Raw genomic sequence first — 17,897 nt, forward strand, 5'->3', positions numbered from 1 at the left:
AGTGGAAACGGTTACCCACACTGGTTGTTTTTCTTGTTTTCCTTGTCCATTTGCTGAGTTCTGTTTGTTGGAAGCTGCTGCTCCTAGTCTCTGCCCATCTTTAGACCTGAAGGGCAGGGCATACGACTTTTATAAAGTAGTAATATCTACACCTTGTGATACGCACTCCTGACATTCTAGCTGGCTTTTGTTTTCTTTTTTTCTTGAATTTTTTTTCACCCATTTGCTCACGGCTGAGCCAGACATGTCTGGAATCCAGCTCTTTGGCATATTGATTTCTGTAGTTTCTGTTCTTCCCCCTTTGCTTGAGCAGTTTCTGTCTTGAACTTAAAATTTTCGTTCCAGATTCTGAGTTAATAGACCATGGTGGAACAGGGACGCAAGTGTGGGTTTAGAAGCTCCCCAGCAGCTCTCCCAGAGCAGAGAAACACTGTTCTAAGCTCATCTGCAGGCAGTCGCAGCCGGCTGTCTTCTTACTGTTTTAAATATCAGTGCATTTTGCCCCAGCTGGTTTCATCTATGAACATCACAGTGAACTCTAACGCCAGCATGCCTCCTTCTTCCAAGTGTTGCCGGAACAGCCAATGTCAACTTGGCATTTCTCAGGGCTTTGTTTAAAGCACAGGGTGGTTTTTCTTTCATTTTCTTCCTGCGATGTCCTGATGAGTTTGCATTTTGAGAGAGAACTGCCTGCTCTTGGAACTCTGGTGTTTGTGTGTTGTGTTTGAACACGAGTGTGCATATGTGTGGAAGCCAGATGTCAACTTCTGGTGTTGCTCTTCAGAAGCCATTTACCTTGTTTTTTGAGACAGGGTCTCTCACTGAATCTGGATTTCATTGATTCAGCTAAACTCTGTCTCCCCAATGCAGGGATTATGGGGGTACACCTAACTTTGATGTGTGTAGGTTTTGAGGATCCAACCCAGGTCTTCATGCTTGTGTGGCAAGCCAGTTGTCAACTGAGCCACCTCCTCAACTCCTTTTGTTTGGTTTTTGAAGGAGCCAAACCTTCTGTTCATTCATTTATTGTGTTTGAAGTGCGTTTGAAGTGCTCTCAATGACATTCTTGGCCTAAGAGTCTTGGCCATAGTCCTTAGCCACCACACACCTGCAAACAACTACGTTACTGGTTGTTTTCCCCTCTTGACCAATTTTACAGAGACCTTCCCTTTCTCCCAGTTTCTTGTTGTCATCAGACTTAATTAGGTTGATCCTGGGTGCTCAGTGTAAGGTGCCTTCACCGACTTGATAGACCTAGGCTCATCACAATCGGATGAAACACACAAAGATGGGCCTGGAGCTTGTCTACAGCATTGACAGTTCACACATTCCACTGCTCAGCCATTGTGGATGAGGGTGGTCTTCAGCACCTCGTGTACAGTAGTGCTGATGTTCATTACACCTCCAGCAGCAATGCCTCGCTCAACCACAGCAGCAGATTCCAGGTGAGGCTGAATCTTGGATTGCACTGGAGATTCCACCTCTGGGAAAGCCAGAGTCTCATGTATCCAAGGCTGTCCTTGAACTCCCAATCCTCTGACTCTACCTTATGAGTGTTGGGATTACAGTCCTGTGCCACCAAGTCTAGTATTTATTGCCACTGTATAATTTTGTGGGAAAATCATTTTAGAGTCTCTGCCTTAAGTATCATTTCGTCCTGACTTACAAGAGAACCCGTGTTACAACAGAGAACATGCTATTCCTGAAAGGCGAGGTGTGAATCTTTCTTAGATTGGCATCTTTAAATCCACATATTAGATAGTGACAAATTATAGCTGTGTATATTAATGAGGCACAACGCGCTGCTATGACTTGAATCTGATGTGGAAGGACCAAGTCAAGCCATCCAACTCATCATCGCCTCAAACATTTGAGCCCTTCCCTGATGAGAGCACTTGAGATGTCCCCTTCCTGTGTGTGACACTAACTGCAGCCTCCTCTCTGCTCCTCTCCCCTCCTTATCCCTTTACGACCCTTTGCTGTCATGGTTTCTGCTGAGAAGAACTTTTGACTTACTGATCTGCCTTCCTTAGTTTTGGCGTCACGCCTCTCATCCCAGTGCTGGGGAGGCTGAAGCAGGAAGATGATGAGCTTGGGGCCAGGCTGGGCTGCATAAGACCTTGTCAACAACAAACAACAACAACAACAAACAACAGGCAATAGGCCAGGCACATGGTGGCCTACCTTTAATCCCAGTGCTCTGGAGGCAGAGGCAGGAGGATCTCTGTGAGTTCCAAGACAGCCTGGTCCACACAGTGTACTCCAGGACAGCCAGGGCTACATAGAGAGATCCTGTCTCAAAAAAGAAACAACAAAAACAGCAATAAACAAACAAACAAATGAATGAATTAATTAATTAACATAAATTCACTCCATCTTGCTTGCCATCTGTCACCTTCCTTGGCTTTGTCCCAGCTACATTTGGTTTGTGCTTGTAACTCAATGCCTGCAGTGGTGAATCTGCTCTATCTGACCCCAGGCAGCTGGCTTCACTGTGCTCCTCATAGACTCTTCTGGATGGTTCTAATACTTACTTTAAAGATGTTACTAGTTCCTCTCATTTAAAATTTTGTGCCCCCTCCGCCCCATTGTGATGATGGGGATGAGCACACTCTCATGTAAGTAAGTGTTCTATTGCCTAGCTGCACCCAACCTGCCTCTCAAACAAATGGGAAATAAGGACATTGTCATTTACATTTCTAATCTTGGGAATATTCCCATGGCAGAAATAATATGTGCATATTATATTAAACATCAGACATTCTATCTGGAGAGATGGCTCAGCCACCAAATTTGAAAAGCTAAGTTTAATCTCTGGGGCCCACGTGGTAGGAAAGACCTATGCATATTGTGTTATCCTCTGACCTATGCATAAATGTGAGAGTATGCATGCACACACACACACACACACACACAGGCACACACAGAGAGACAGACAGACAGATCACATACACACAGTACATACATAAATACTTTTTTGAGGCAGGGTGTAACTATGTATTCCTGGCTGGCTTGGAACTCATTGTGTTGACCAGGCTAGTCTCAAACTCTTAGATTAGATGCTGGGATTAAAGATGTGTGCCACCTTGCCCAGGCAGAGTAATGTTTTCAAGCCACTAAACAATCTGTTATATAAATAAGATGAAAAGTTAATGTCCCTTACATTTCAACCTCCAAAAGGTACTACACGTACCTCCTATATGCACTGTTCTCATTTTTTCCTGTGTTTATTTGAATCTGTTCTTCTGTGGTGTCTGTGTTCATGTGCCTGTGTTGCTATAAATGCTTGGGAGTGGATTGTATGCCCTGTCCTTGCTCTAACTGACTGGGTAACAGACTAGGTTATTCTCATCTTCCCAGGCTACTGTGTGTGTTGGGGGGGGGACACCCTCATTCTTCTTATAGAATTTAATTGGGGCTTGCTTACAGTTTTAGCAGCTTAGTTCATTATCATCATGGTGAGGAGCATGGCAACACACAGGCAGACATGGTGCTGGAAGTAGCTGAGAGTTCTATGTCATGAGCTACAGACATCAGGAAGAGAGAGAGATGATGGACCTGGTTTGAGCTTTGTGAAACCTCTAAGCCTACCCCCAGTGACACACTTTCTCCAACAAAGGCCACACCCCCTAGTCCTTCTCAAATAGTGCCACTCTCTGCTGATTAAACATTCAACTATATGAGGCTATGGGGCCATTCTCATTAAGCCACCACAGGTACTAGAAGCAGACACATTGTTGATTATTCATTTATTTATTTTTGCTGTTTCTGTGACAGGGTCTTACTCTGTAGCCCAGGCTAGTCCCTAATTCTCTGCAGTTTTTCTGCCCCACCATCTGAGTGCTTGGATTAAAGATGTGCACCACTGCCAACACTTGGGAGGCAGAGACAGGCAGATCTCTGAGAGTTTGAGGCCAGCCTGGTCTACAGAGTGAGTTCCAGGACAGCTAGAATTGTTACACAGAGAAACCATGACATAAAAAACCAAAGTTGGGGCAGGGTGTGGTGTGTGTGTGTGTGTGTGTAGATGTGCACCACCAATCTGTCTAGAATGCAATGTCCCATTTTTCAGTTGAATTTTTAAAATTTTAATGAGATTGACCTATTGCAAGGATTGAGGGGCTGTTTGTATTGTCTATTCATGTCTTTTATTACTTTTTAATTTTCACTTTTATTTTCAATTGTTGGCAACTCTTTATGTGAACTGAAATATATATATGTATATATACACATATATATACATATATATATTACGCTATTTAACTTTGACTCAAGTACTTTCTGAGTTCATATATGCTGTGTTTGTAGGATCCTCCAAATCTATAATTTTAATAAACAAAAAATCTATTTTTTTGCAAAAAAATTGATTTTGGTGTTAAACTAATGATCCTATTTAAAACTTCAAGGTTAGAAGAACTTTTTAAAAACTAATTATTTCATCATTTGATTTTTGTGGTTTGGTTTATGTGCTTAGAGCAATTGGTGCGTCTGGAAGCTGTTGCTGTGCAGAGCCTGAGTTAAAAGTCAAGCTCTGTTTTCCTTCCAAATGTAGAGTAATTTTAAATTTTATTTCTTTAATTGTGGTGCTGAGGATCAAACCTAGGAGCTTAGCACCCCACCGCTCAGCTACATTCCAGCCCTGGCTAGTTGATCCTTTCATAATAAAGAATTGTTTCTTTTGAAGCTAGAGGTGAAGAAAGGGCTGTGAGTCCAACCCTGGCACTACTCTGGCCAAGCTGACCTTTCACCTCTTAGCATACACAAGCCTAATCCTTAGCAACACACAGGTTCCAAGACTATTAGGAACTCTTTGTCCAATAGCTCTCTCCATGATATATAATTAATTAATTAATTAATATATATATATATATATATATATATATATATATATGTGATTAAAAATATACAAACCAAAGACAAACACCTGCAGGCTTCCAGGTCGATGCTACCACAGGCAAAGGGGTACTCTACCCTGCCACTTAGTGGGCCCCAAAGGTGAGGCTTCTGCTCCAGTGCAAAGCCCCATTTCTCTCTTTATTCTGAGCTCCCTCTTTTGGAATGGGAATGTCTGCCCCTTGCCTGCCTCATGGTCTTTTGTAACATGCCTAACAAACCTGGTTTTGCAGGTTCACAGCTAGAGAAGGGATTTCTTTCTCCCTGGGTCTACCCACACCTGACGGATGTGATAGTGTGCTGCCTTAGGTCTTGGAGTGGTTCTGGGAAAGTTAAGACTTTGGACCAGTTGGGATGGGGTAAGTGTGTTTAGCACATGAGAAGAAAGTGGGGGGACACAGAGGGTATAGCGTTATGGACTGATATCCCTCCAAATTTGTGACTAAAACCATACAGTCCAAAGTGTGACTGCATTTGGAGACAGGGCCTACAATGGGAGATGATATTGAAATGATGCCATCAGATGGACTCTAATTGGAACAGTGTCTTTGTAAGAAAATCAGTACGTACGGAGAGAGCCCAGGGGCACACACTTAGAAAGGACACAGGGAGATGTGGGCATCTGCAAGCCAGGCAGAGGTCTCCTGAGAAACCAGTTCTGGCCACACCCTGATCTCGGATGTCCAGCCTCTAGAGCTGTGAGTGTATTGCCTACTTCTGCAAAGCTGTAACCAAAATGCCCCCCAAGAAAGGAGGAAATTATTTGTTTTTAGCTCAGATTCTAGTCCGAGGTCACTTGGCCCCAGGTGCTTGGGCAGAACATCATGACATTTGGCAGAAGACAGCCATTCACTTCATGGGAGCTGGAACACGCTGAGAAAGAGGAAGGAGACGGGCCTGGGGACCTAAGCACACACCTTGGCCTTCAGGACGCAGTGTGTGTGCACTCATATCTTCTACTCTGTTGGTGATTCACCAGCCTGTGCCAACACTACCGGACAAACAAGTTCTCTCGGGTTAATCTTCACAGACTTAGCACTCTGCATTTCTACACCAAGGTTTTTTTTCACCTTTGTTGAAATGTAGCCAACGAATGAAAATTGTATCTCCCTAGGGTGTATAACGTGGTGTTTTGATATATGTACCCATCCTGGAGGGATTACCACAATCAGACTCAATGTGGCATCACCTCACATAGGTGGCTTGTGTGGGGGGATGCTCAGGACCATAGCAGATTTCAAGTATAATCAGTCGAGTCAGCTAGGTCACCATTAGACCTCGAGGACTTCCGTTTTCTTTATGAGACAAGGACAGGCTATGCAGTGCGGTTTGGCCTGGAACTTGCTGTACAAGCAAAGCCAGGCTGGTCTCAAACTCACGACCTATCTGCTTAGCCTCATGAATACTGGGATTATAGCCATGCACCTCTGTGCCCAACTTTAGCATCTAAACTGCATTCTGTGCCCTTTGACCTATAGCTCTCTACTCCCCCCCCCATCTATTTGTGTGGTGTGTGTGTGTGTGTGTGTGTGTGTATGCGCATGCACACACATAGATGTGTATACATAGCGTGCATTACCATACATAGCTCTTTACATTGGTTCTGGAGATCTGAACCCATGTCCTTGGGCTTGAGTGACAGGTACTTTACTGACTGAGATATCTCCTCAGCCCAGAATCAGATATGAGATTTCCATTCTTTGAAGTTTATTGGGGGCTTAGTGTGGTGGTGCATACCTGTGATCTTAATGCCAAGAAGGTAGAGGCAGGAGGATCAAGAGATAAAGCTATACAATGAGTTCCAGACCATCATGAGCTACTTTGTGTGTATGTGAGACCATGTCTCAACAAACAAACGAACAATAAATAAAACATTTAACAATCTATTGAGATTCCTCACTTTCCACATGAGGATTGTGGAAAAATCCACATTGGGATTCCACATGAGGGTGGCTGAAAGAGGGGCATGCGAGGGCACTGCGGGTGGAACCCAGGGTTTTATGCATGACAGGAAAATGCTTAACTACCTTTTCTAGTTTTTTTTTTATTTGTTTGTTTGTTTTGTTTTATTTTTGTTTGTTTGTTTTTGAGACAGGGTCTTACTGTGTAGCCCCCACTGACCTCCAACTTCGATCCTCCTGCTTCTGTTTCTGGAATGCTGGGGTTGCAAGCATGTTGTGCCACACTGTTGGGAGCTGTGCAGCCTAGTTTCGGATAAACATATGAGGGCTTGTTCAATGGGTGTCTAGACGAAGCAAAGCCCCCGGGGACAGTCTCACTCGGCAAGGACCAGTGGACTTCCGGACAGTGCAGAATACTGCTGGGACCCACAGCCTGCATGCTCTCTCTTCTCTCTCATAGCATCCACGTCTCTCTTGGTGGTTCTTAGTGTCACTTTGTCAATCACACATGGGACAGATGTGGTCATTCCTGGAAACCCCATTTTTTTCTTAAATACTTTCCCCTAAAATTCTTTGGGAGCTGATTTCAGGTTTCTTGCCTGGGGGATGCCAGCTGTCACTTCAGACCCCAGGAACTGTCCTGACTCAGGGCTGACAGAATCAGAGGCAGACCACCCCTATTTATGTAAACAGGCTTTAAGTTTTTGTTTTGTTTTGTTTTGTTTTGGTTTGGTTTTTCAAGACAGGGTTTCTCTGTGTAGCTTTGTGCCTTTCCTGGAACTCATTCTGTAGACCAGGCTGGCCTCGAACTCACAGAGATCCGCCTGCCTCTGCCTCCTCAGTGCTGGGATTGAAGGCATGCACCACCACCGACCGGCTGCTTTAAGTTTTGAACAATATTGTTGTTCTTGAAAAGGTGTGCCTGTTTATCACCTTTTAGTTTTGTAAAGACAAGATGTACCTGGCTTGATATTTGGCCAAGCTAGCAAAATGATAAGTGTTGTTTAAAAAATGTTTTGATGTAAAAGTTGGGGGGGAAACGTATTTGACATATTTGGTTTTGCCAGAGGTTAATGTTGGAGGATGGGAAAAATTTGTTTGTTAGTATGGAAAAATATGCTTGTTTTTAATGTGTAAATAAAGACAGCTGGAGCTATTTGGGGCCGGCCACTTGTGTGAAACTCCTCTGGTGGTCGGACAGTTCATTTCTTTGGACCAACGCCCCTTCCCCATCTCAGGACCTGAACCCAGGCTGTGGTGGGACCACAGCACCACACCTAAAAGATAAATACATAACTGGGCTGGGGAGATGGCTCAATGGTACTTACTAGTACCTGAGGACGTGAGTTCTGATCCCCAATATCCATGTAAAAGCCAGGCATGTTTAAAAGTGTGTTGTTGTGAAATATTGCTTTAACTACATAAAGATGTGTTACATTTGTTTATGTTGTGAAATATTACTTGAACTGTGTAAAACTGTGTTACAGTTGTTTATGCTTCACTTGTTTAATGATGAAAAGATGTGCTGCCTTGACTGCCTAAGACTCCTGATTGGTCTAATCAAAAGCTGAACAGCCAATAGTAGGCAGTAGAGGGATAGGCGGGGCTGGCGGGCAGAGAGAAGAACCAGGTGAACGATGGAGAGGTCTGGAGCCAGCCAGGCAGCCACCAGCCAGCCAGACATGGGGTAAGATATGCAGAAGGAAAGAAAGGTAAAAAGTCCGAGGCAAAATGTAGATGAAGAGAAACAGGTTAAATTAAGTTATAAGAGCTAGAAGGACAAGCATAAGATTAAGACCGAGCATTCATAACTAATAATAAGTATCCACATCATGATTTGGGAGCTGGTTGGTGGCCCAAAAGAAAGTCTGCTGCAGTGTGTGTCATAACCCCAGAACTGGAGACAGAGATGGGCAGGATCGGGAGGCTCACTAGCCAGTCTGTCTAGGAAGCCACACATTTCAGGTTCAGCAAGAGACCTTGTCTCCAAAAAAGAAGATGGAAAAGTGACCAATGAAAGACATCCCAATGTCAACCTCTGGCCTTTTCATGTACCCACACAGGTGAGTGTAGCTGCGCGCGCATGCGCGCACACACACACACACACACACACACACACACACACACACACACGCACGCACGTGTAACCCTGGAACTTGCATGTGGTAGCTGAGCACTCTTCTACTGAGTTATGCACCAGGCCTTTGGGATTCTTCTTGGAACTGCAGTGGGTTATTCTGGAAACAATGGACATTTTTATGATACTGAGTTATCCAGTCAAATACATGATACATTTTTCTATTTCAGTTAATTTTTTAAATTTAAATTAAATTTATTTATTTATTTTGGGTGCATATGTTCACATATGTAAGTGGGTGCATGCATGTCACCTTGCACATGTGGAAGTTGTTTCTCTCTATGATGTGGGTCTCAGCTTATGTGGCCTTGGTCAATATCTCTACTTGTTCTGTAGTGTTTTACAGTCTCTGTGTCTGTACAGAAGCACTGGATACCTCTCTAGTCTTTGTGTCTATACAGAAGCACTGGATCTCCCTAGTCTCTGTGTCTGTACAGAAGCACTGGATCTCTAGTCTCTGTGTCCGTACAGAAGCACTGGATCTCTAGTCTCTGTGTCTGTACAGAAGCACTGGATACCTCTAGTCTCTGTGTCTGTACAGAAGCACTGGATACCTCTATTCTCTGTGTCTGTACAGAAACACTGGATCTCTAGTCTCTGTGTCTGTACAGAAGCACTGGATCTCTCTAGTCTCTGTGTCTATACAGAAGCACTGGATCTCTCTAGTCTCTGTGTCTATACAGAAGCGCTGGATCTCTCTAGTCTCTGTGTCCATACAGAAGCACTGGATAACTCTAGTCTCTGTGTCTGTACAGAAGCACTGGATACCTCTAGTCTCTGTGTCTGTATAGAAGCACTGGATACCTCTAGTCTCTGTGTCTGTACAGAAACACTGGATCTCTAGTCTCTGTGTCTGTACAGAAGCACTGGATCTCTCTAGTCTCTGTGTCTATACAGAAGCACTGGATCTCTCTAGTCTCTGTGTCTATACAGAAGCACTGGATCTCTCTAGTCTCTGTGTCTATACAGAAGCACTGGATCTCTCTAGTCTCTGTGTCTGTACAGAAGCACTGGATACCTCTTTAGTCTCTGTGTCTGTACAGAAGCACTGGATCTCTCTAGTCTCTGTGTCTATACAGAAGCACTGTATCTCCCTAGTCTCTGTGTCTGTAAAAAGCACTGGATCTCTAGTCTCTGTGTCTATAGATGCACTGGATCTCAAGTCTCTGTGTCTGTATAGATGCACTGGATCTCTAGTCTCTGTGTCTGTACAGAAGCACTGGATCTCTTTAGTCTCTGTGTCTGTATAGATGCACTGGATCTCTTAGTCTCTGTCTGAACACAAGCACTGGATCTCTAGTCTCTGTGTCTGTATAGATGCACTGGATCTCTAGTCTCTGTGTCTGTACAGAAGCACTGGATCTCTAGTCTCTGTGTCTGTACAGAAGCACTGGATACCTCTAGTCTCTGTGTCTGTACAGAAGCACTGGATACCTCTTTAGTCTCTGTGTCTGTACAGAAGCACTGGATCTCTCTAGTCTCTGTGTCTATACAGAAGCACTGGATCTCTCTAGTCTCTGTGTCTATACAGAAGCACTGGATCTCTCTAGTCTCTGTGTCTGTACAGAAGCACTGGATACCTCTCTAGTCTCTGTGTCTGTACAGAAGCACTGGATACCTCTCTAGTCTCTGTGTCTGTACAGAAGCACTGGATACCTCTCTAGTCTCTGTGTCTATACAGAAGCACTGGATCTCTCTAGTCTCTGTGTCTATACAGAAGCACTGGATCTCTCTAGTCTCTGTGTCTATACAGAAGCACTGGATCTCTCTAGTCTCTGTGTCTGTATAGATGCACTGGATCTCTAGTCTCTGTGTCTGTACAGAAGCACTGGATACCTCTAGTCTCTGTGTCTGTACAGAAACACGGGATCTCTAGTCTCTGTGTCTGTAAAAAGCACTGGATCTCTAGTCTCTGTGTCTATAGATGCACTGGATCTCAAGTCTCTGTGTCTGTATAGATGCACTGGATCTCTAGTCTCTGTGTCTGTACAGAAGCAATGGATACCTCTTTAGTCTCTGTGTCTGTACAGAAGCACTGGATCTCTCTAGTCTCTGTGTCTATACAGAAGCGCTGGATCTCTCTAGTCTCTGTGTCCATACAGAAGCACTGGATACCTCTAGTCTCTGTGTCTGTACAGAAGCACTGGATACCTCTAGTCTCTGTGTCTGTACAGAAGCACTGGATCTCTTTAGTCTCTGTGTCTATATAGAAGCACTGGATACCTCTAGTCTCTGTGTCTGTACAGAAACACTGGATCTCTAGTCTCTGTGTCTGTACAGAAGCACTGGATCTCTCTAGTCTCTGTGTCTATACAGAAGCACTGTATCTCCCTAGTCTCTGTGTCTGTAAAAAGCACTGGATCTCTAGTCTCTGTGTCTATAGATGCACTAGATCTCAAGTCTCTGTGTCTGTATAGATGCACTGGATCTCTAGTCTCTGTGTCTGTACAGAAGCACTGGATACCTCTCTAGTCTCTGTGTCTATACAGAAGCACTGGATCTTCCTAGTCTCTGTGTTTGTACAGAAGCACTGGATCTCTAGTCTCTGTGTCCGTACAGAAGCACTGGATCTCTAGTCTCTGTGTCTGTACAGAAGCACTGGATACCTCTAGTCTCTGTGTCTGTACAGAAGCACTGGATACCTCTATTCTCTGTGTCTGTACAGAAGCACTGGATCTCTCTAGTCTCTGTGTCTGTACAGAAGCACTGGATCTCTCTAGTCTCTGTGTCTATACAGAAGCACTGGATCTCTCTAGTCTCTGTGTCTATACAGAAGCGCTGGATCTCTCTAGTCTCTGTGTCCATACAGAAGCACTGGATAACTCTAGTCTCTGTGTCCGTACAGAAGCACTGGATACCTCTAGTCTCTGTGTCTGTATAGAAGCACTGGATACCTCTAGTCTCTGTGTCTGTACAGAAACACTGGATCTCTAGTCTCTGTGTCTGTACAGAAGCACTGGATCTCTCTAGTCTCTGTGTCTATACAGAAGCACTGGATCTCTCTAGTCTCTGTGTCTATACAGAAGCACTGGATCTCTCTAGTCTCTGTGTCTATACAGAAGCACTGGATCTCTCTAGTCTCTGTGTCTGTACAGAAGCACTGGATACCTCTCTAGTCTCTGTGTCTATAGATGCACTGGATCTCAAGTCTCTGTGTCTGTATAGATGCACTGGATCTCTAGTCTCTGTGTCTGTACAGAAGCACTGGATACCTCTTTAGTCTCTGTGTCTGTACAGAAGCACTGGATCTCTCTAGTCTCTGTGTCTATACAGAAGCACTGTATCTCCCTAGTCTCTGTGTCTGTAAAAAGCACTGGATCTCTAGTCTCTGTGTCTATAGATGCACTGGATCTCAAGTCTCTGTGTCTGTTTAGATGCACTGGATCTCAAGTCTCTGTGTCTGTATAGATGCACTGGATCTCTAGTCTCTGTGTCTGTACAGAAGCAATGGATACCTCTTTAGTCTCTGTGTCTGTACAGAAGCACTGGATCTCTCTAGTCTCTGTGTCTATACAGAAGCGCTGGATCTCTCTAGTCTCTGTGTCCATACAGAAGCACTGGATACCTCTAGTCTCTGTGTCTGTACAGAAGCACTGGATACCTCTAGTCTCTGTGTCTGTACAGAAGCACTGGATACCTCTAGTCTCTGTGTCTGTATAGAAGCACTGGATACCTCTAGTCTCTGTGTCTGTACAGAAACACTGGATCTCTAGTCTCTGTGTCTGTACAGAAGCACTGGATCTCTCTAGTCTCTGTGTCTATAAAGAAGCACTGGATCTCTCTAGTCTCTGTGTCTATACAGAAGCACTGGATACCTCTAGTCTCTGTGTCTGTACAGAAGCACTGGATACCTCTAGTCTCTGTGTCTGTATAGAAGCACTGGATACCTGTAGTCTCTGTGTCTGTACAGAAGCACTGTATCTCCCTAGTCTCTGTGTCTGTAAAAAGCACTGGATCTCTAGTCTCTGTGTCTATATATGCACTGGATCTCTAGTCTCTGTGTCTGTACAGAAGCACCGGATCTCTTTAGTCTCTGTGTCTGTATAGATGCACTGGATCTCTTAGTCTCTGTCTGAACAGAAGCACTGGATCTCTAGTCTCTGTGTCTGTATAGATGCACTGGATCTCTAGTCTCTGTGTCTGTACAGAAGCACTGGATCTCTTGTCTCTGTGTCTGTACAGAAGCACTGGATACCTCTAGTCTCTGTGTCTGTACAGAAGCAATGGATACCTCTTTAGTCTCTGTGTCTGTACAGAAGCACTGGATCTCTCTAGTCTCTGTGTCTATACAGAAGCACTGGATCTCTCTAGTCTCTGTGTCTATACAGAAGCACTGGATCTCTCTAGTCTCTGTGTCTGTACAGAAGCACTGGATACCTCTCTAGTCTCTGTGTCTGTACAGAAGCACTGGATACCTCTCTAGTCTCTGTGTCTGTACAGAAGCACTGGATACCTCTCTAGTCTCTGTGTCTATAGATGCACTGGATCTCAAGTCTCTGTGTCTGTATAGATGCACTGGATCTCTAGTCTCTGTGTCTGTACAGAAGCACTGGATACCTCTTTAGTCTCTGTGTCTGTACAGAAGCACTGGATCTCTCTAGTCTCTGTGTCTATGCAGAAGCACTGTATCTCGCTAGTCTCTGTGTCTGTAAAAAGCACTGGATCTCTAGTCTCTGTGTCTATAGATGCACTGGATCTCAAGTCTCTGTGTCTGTTTAGATGCACTGGATCTCTAGTCTCTGTTTCTGTATAGATGCACTGGATCTCTAGTCTCTGTGTCTGTACAGAAGCAATGGATACCTCTTTAGTCTCTGTGTCTGTACAGAAGCACTGGATCTCTCTAGTCTCTGTGTCTATACAGAAGCGCTGGATCTCTCTAGTCTCTGTGTCCATACAGAAGCACTGGATACCTCTAGTCTCTGTGTCTGTACAGAAGCACTGGATACCTCTAGTCTCTGTGTCTGCACAGAAGCACTGGATACCTCTAGTCCCTGTGTCTGTATAGAAGCACTGGATACCTCTAGTCTCTGTGTCTGTACAGAAACACTGGATCTCTAGTCTCTGTGTCTGTACAGAAGCACTGGATCTCTCTAGTCTCTGTGTCTATAAAGAAGCACTGGATCTCTCTAGTCTCTGTGTCTATACAGAAGCACTGGATACCTCTAGTCTCTGTGTCTGTACAGAAGCACTGGATACCTCTAGTCTCTGTGTCTGTATAGAAGCACTGGATACCTGTAGTCTCTGTGTCTGTACAGAAGCACTGTATCTCCCTAGTCTCTGTGTCTGTAAAAAGCACTGGATCTCTAGTCTCTGTGTCTATATATGCACTGGATCTCTAGTCTCTGTGTCTGTACAGAAGCACTGGATCTCTTTAGTCTCTGTGTCTGTATAGATGCACTGGATCTCTTAGTCTCTGTCTGAACACAAGCACTGGATCTCTAGTCTCTGTGTCTGTATAGATGCACTGGATCTCTAGTCTCTGTGTCTGTACAGAAGCACTGGATCTCTTGTCTCTGTGTCTGTACAGAAGCACTGGATACCTCTAGTCTCTGTGTCTGTACAGAAGCAATGGATACCTCTTTAGTCTCTGTGTCTGTACAGAAGCACTGGATCTCTCTAGTCTCTGTGTCTATACAGAAGCACTGGATCTCTCTAGTCTCTGTGTCTATACAGAAGCACTGGATCTCTCTAGTCTCTGTGTCTGTACAGAAGCACTGGATACCTCTCTAGTCTCTGTGTCTGTACAGAAGCACTGGATACCTCTCTAGTCTCTGTGTCTGTACAGAAGCACTGGATACCTCTCTAGTCTCTGTGTCTATAGATGCACTGGATCTCAAGTCTCTGTGTCTGTATAGATGCACTGGATCTCTAGTCTCTGTGTCTGTACAGAAGCACTGGATACCTCTTTAGTCTCTGTGTCTGTACAGAAGCACTGGATCTCTCTAGTCTCTGTGTCTATGCAGAAGCACTGTATCTCGCTAGTCTCTGTGTCTGTAAAAAGCACTGGATCTCTAGTCTCTGTGTCTATAGATGCACTGGATCTCAAGTCTCTGTGTCTGTTTAGATGCACTGGATCTCTAGTCTCTGTTTCTGTATAGATGCACTGGATCTCTAGTCTCTGTGTCTGTACAGAAGCAATGGATACCTCTTTAGTCTCTGTGTCTGTACAGAAGCACTGGATCTCTCTAGTCTCTGTGTCTATACAGAAGCGCTGGATCTCTCTAGTCTCTGTGTCCATACAGAAGCACTGGATACCTCTAGTCTCTGTGTCTGTACAGAAGCACTGGATACCTCTAGTCTCTGTGTCTGCACAGAAGCACTGGATACCTCTAGTCTCTGTGTCTGTATAGAAGCACTGGATACCTCTAGTCTCTGTGTCTGTACAGAAACACTGGATCTCTAGTCTCTGTGTCTGTACAGAAGCACTGGATCTCTCTAGTCTCTGTGTCTATAAAGAAGCACTTTATCTCTCTAGTCTCTGTGTCTATACAGAAGCACTGGATACCTCTAGTCTCTGTGTCTGTACAGAAGCACTGGATACCTCTAGTCTCTGTGTCTGTATAGAAGCACTGGATACCTCTAGTCTCTGTGTCTGTACAGAAGCACTGTATCTCCCTAGTCTCTGTGTCTGTAAAAAGCACTGGATCTCTAGTCTCTGTGTCTGTACAGAAGCACTGGATACCTCTAGTCTCTGTGTCTGTACAGAAGCACTGGATCTCTAGTCTCTGTGTCTGTACAGAAGCACTGGATCTCTCTAGTCTCTGTGTCTATACAGAAGCACTGGATCTCTCTAGTCTCTGTGTCTATACAGAAGCACTGGATCTCTCTAGTCTCTGTGTCTGTACAGAAGCACTTGATCTCTCTAGTCTCTGTGTCTGTACAGAAGCACTGGATACCTCTCTAGTCTCTGTGTCTGTACAGAAGCACTGGATACCTCTCTAGTCTCTGTGTCTATACAGAAGCACTGGATCTCTCTAGTCTCTGTGTCTATACAGAAGCACTGGATCTCTCTAGTCTCTGTGTCTATACAGAAGCACTGGATCTCTCTAGTCTCTGTGTCTGTATAGATGCACTGGATCTCTGGTCTCTGTGTCTGTACAGAAGCACTGGATACCTCTAGTCTCTGTGTCTGTACAGAAACACTGGATCTCTAGTCTCTGTGTCTGTAAAAAGCACTGGATCTCTAGTCTCTGTGTCTATAGATGCACTGGATCTCAAGTCTCTGTGTCTGTATAGATGCACTGGATCTCTAGTCTCTGTGTCTGTACAGAAGCAATGGATACCTCTTTAGTCTCTGTGTCTGTACAGAAGCACTGGATCTCTCTAGTCTCTGTGTCTATACAGAAGCGCTGGATCTCTCTAGTCTCTGTGTCCATACAGAAGCACTGGATACCTCTAGTCTCTGTGTCTGTACAGAAGCACTGGATACCTCTAGTCTCTGTGTCTGTACAGAAGCACTGGATACCTCTAGTCTCTGTGTCTGTATAGAAGCACTGGATACCTCTAGTCTCTGTGTCTGTACAGAAACACTGGATCTCTAGTCTCTGTGTCTGTACAGAAGCACTGGATCTCTCTAGTCTCTGTGTCTATACAGAAGTACTGGATCTCTCTAGTCTCTGTGTCTATACAGAAGCACTGGATCTCTCTAGTCTCTGTGTCTGTACAGAAGCACTGGATACCTCTTTAGTCTCTGTGTCTGTACAGAAGCACTGGATCTCTCTAGTCTCTGTGTGTATACAGAAGTACTGGATCTCTCTAGTCTCTGTGTCTATACAGAAGCACTGGATCTCTCTAGTCTCTGTGTCTGTATAGATGCACTGGATCTCTAGTCTCTGTGTCTGTACAGAAGCAATGGATACCTCTTTAGTCTCTGTGTCTGTACAGAAGCACTGGATCTCTCTAGTCTCTGTGTCTATACAGAAGCGCTGGATCTCTCTAGTCTCTGTGTCCATACAGAAGCACTGGATACCTCTAGTCTCTGTGTCTGTACAGAAGCACTGGATACCTCTAGTCTCTGTGTCTGTACAGAAGCACTGGATACCTCCAGTCTCTGTGTCTATATAGAAGCACTGGATACCTCTAGTCTCTGTGTCTGTACAGAAACACTGGATCTCTAGTCTCTGTGTCTGTACAGAAGCACTGGATCTCTCTAGTCTCTGTGTCTATACAGAAGCACTGTATCTCCCTAGTCTCTGTGTCTGTAAAAAGCACTGGATCTCTAGTCTCTGTGTCTATAGATGCACTAGATCTCAAGTCTCTGTGTCTGTATAGATGCACTGGATCTCTAGTCTCTGTGTCTGTACAGAAGCACTGGATACCTCTCTAGTCTCTGTGTCTATACAGAAGCACTGGATCTTCCTAGTCTCTGTGTTTGTACAGAAGCACTGGATCCTCTAGTCTCTGTGTCCGTACAGAAGCACTGGATCTCTAGTCTCTGTGTCTGTACAGAAGCACTGGATACCTCTAGTCTCTGTGTCTGTACAGAAGCACTGGATACCTCTATTCTCTGTGTCTGTACAGAAGCACTGGATCTCTCTAGTCTCTGTGTCTGTACAGAAGCACTGGATCTCTCTAGTCTCTGTGTCTATACAGAAGCACTGGATCTCTCTAGTCTCTGTGTCTATACAGAAGCGCTGGATCTCTCTAGTCTTCTGTGTCCATACAGAAGCACTGGATAACTCTAGTCTCTGTGTCCGTACAGAAGCACTGGATACCTCTAGTCTCTGTGTCTGTATAGAAGCACTGGATTACCTCTAGTCTCTGTGTCTGTACAGAAAACACTGGATCTCTAGTCTCTGTGTCTGTACAGAAGCACTGGATCTCTCTAGTCTCTGTGTCTATACAGAAGCACTGGATCTCTCTAGTCGCTGTGTCTACTACAGAAGCAGCTGGAATCTCTCTAGTCTCTGTGTCTATACAGAAGCACTTGGATCTCTCTAGTCTCTGTGTCTTACAGAAGCACTGGA

At 44.5% G+C, this 17,897-nt stretch overlaps 1 pseudogene; it reads right to left on the reverse strand.

The window, feature by feature from the left end:
* Positions 1 to 1,023: 1,023 nt before the first annotated feature.
* Positions 1,024 to 17,897, reverse strand: part of LOC118590741 — a 74,448-nt pseudogene continuing 57,574 nt past the window's right edge.

Source organism: Onychomys torridus, chromosome 9 (genome assembly GCF_903995425.1).
Source record: "Onychomys torridus chromosome 9, mOncTor1.1, whole genome shotgun sequence".
Taxonomy (NCBI): domain Eukaryota; kingdom Metazoa; phylum Chordata; class Mammalia; order Rodentia; family Cricetidae; genus Onychomys; species Onychomys torridus.